This window comes from Haematobia irritans, chromosome 3 (genome assembly GCF_050003625.1).
Source record: "Haematobia irritans isolate KBUSLIRL chromosome 3, ASM5000362v1, whole genome shotgun sequence".
Taxonomy (NCBI): domain Eukaryota; kingdom Metazoa; phylum Arthropoda; class Insecta; order Diptera; family Muscidae; genus Haematobia; species Haematobia irritans.
In genome coordinates this window covers 96,701,664-96,703,288 of record NC_134399.1, presented here as the reverse complement: position 1 = coordinate 96,703,288, position 1,625 = coordinate 96,701,664, and the positions used below count along the sequence as shown (strand labels likewise).

The window sequence follows — 1,625 nt, the reverse complement described above, 5'->3', positions numbered from 1 at the left end:
CAATATATAATATGTTTGAAAGCATATTGGTCTAAACAATATATGTTTGGGTAGTCTAAGTTCCAAACATTTTGTATTTTTGCATCCAAATTCAATAATGTTGTCTTCCAAAAAACAATATGTTATTATGTGACCATATAATATGTTTGGAAGCATTTTGCACCCAAAAATATTATATGCTTAAAAAAATTCTCCCAAACAATATTGTGCTCAAAATTTTATTTATTTATTTATATATTTACAATCATAATGAATTATGAAAATAAACAGGTAATATAGGTGCTAACAACATAGGTTTTCGACCTGAATGCTCAAAATTTTGTTTCTGCCCAATTGTATATTCCCCGACATCTTTCTCACTTCCACGAGATTTTTTAGTTCTTAGCACCTTTTTCTGTAATACAAACATTGTAGAAGAAATTATTCAATTTTATGATTTTTTTTATTTTAATTTTACCTTTTGCCGGACGGGGATTCGAACAGCGGACCACACAGTTTGTAAGGATCAAAGAAGTAGCTGATCAATTGCCCAAGGAAAAATAAAATGTGAATTTTGTAATAACAAGCAACAACCATCAACTTAATTCAATATCGCTCCCTGTTAAACAGCGCTCCAAGCTACTAAACACATATATGTTTATAGGCTATTTCTAAACTAATATATGTTTGCATCCAAGCATATTATATTTACAAACATTTTATGTCCCAAACATAATATGTTCTAACATATTAAAATATATGTCCCAAACATGTTATGCTAGTTTATGAACATTATATGCTTGCACTCAAAAATATTGTGTTTAAAAATTTGTGTTCCAAACATATAATGTTTATAGCCAAACATATGAAAAACAGTCTTTTTCAACCGTGTATAAATCGATCCCCAGAGTTGACCTCCGGAACCTCTTGGAGGAGCAAAATTTATCCGATTCGGTTGAAATTTAGTACGTGGTGTTAGTATATGGTCTCTATTAACCATGCAAAAATTGGTCCATATCGGTCCATAATTATATATAGCCCCCATATAAACCGTTCCCCAGATTTGATCTCCGGAACCTCTTAGAGGAGCAAAATTCATCCGATCCGGTTGAAATTTGGAACGTGGTGTTCGTATATGGCCGCTAATAACCATGCCAAAATTGGTACATATCAGTCTATAGTTATATATAGCCGATCCCCAATCACACAAAAATTGGTTCATAATAATGGTTGCCACTCGAGCCACAAATAATCTGCCATTTCTATAGAAAATTTTATCAAAATTGTATTTCTATAGAAAACTTTGTCAAAATTTTAATTCTATTGAAAATTTTGTCAAAATTTTAATTGTATTGAAAATTTTGTCAAAATTTTAATTCTATTCAAAATTTTGTTAAAATTTTAATTCTATTGAAAATTTTGTCAAAATTTTATTTTTATCGAAAATTTTGTCAAATTTTATTTCTACAGAGGATTTTGTCAAAATTTTATTTCTATAGACAATTTTGTCAAAGTTTTGTTTCTATAGAAAATTTTGTCAAAATTTTGTTTCTATAGAAAATTTTGTCAACATTTTATTTGTATAGAAAATTTTGTCAAATTTTATTTCTATAGAAAATTTTGTCAAAATTTTATTTCTATAGAAA

General features: G+C 28.3%; 1 long non-coding RNA gene across 1 annotated transcript; it reads right to left on the bottom strand.

The window, feature by feature from the left end:
* Positions 1 to 204: 204 nt before the first annotated feature.
* On the bottom strand, positions 205 to 552 carry LOC142229757 (uncharacterized). The gene is made up of 2 exons (XR_012720484.1): positions 458 to 552; positions 205 to 394 (listed from the first exon to the last, which is right to left on the bottom strand). It is a non-coding gene; the product is annotated as an uncharacterized LOC142229757 (long non-coding RNA).
* Positions 553 to 1,625: the final 1,073 nt, after the last annotated feature.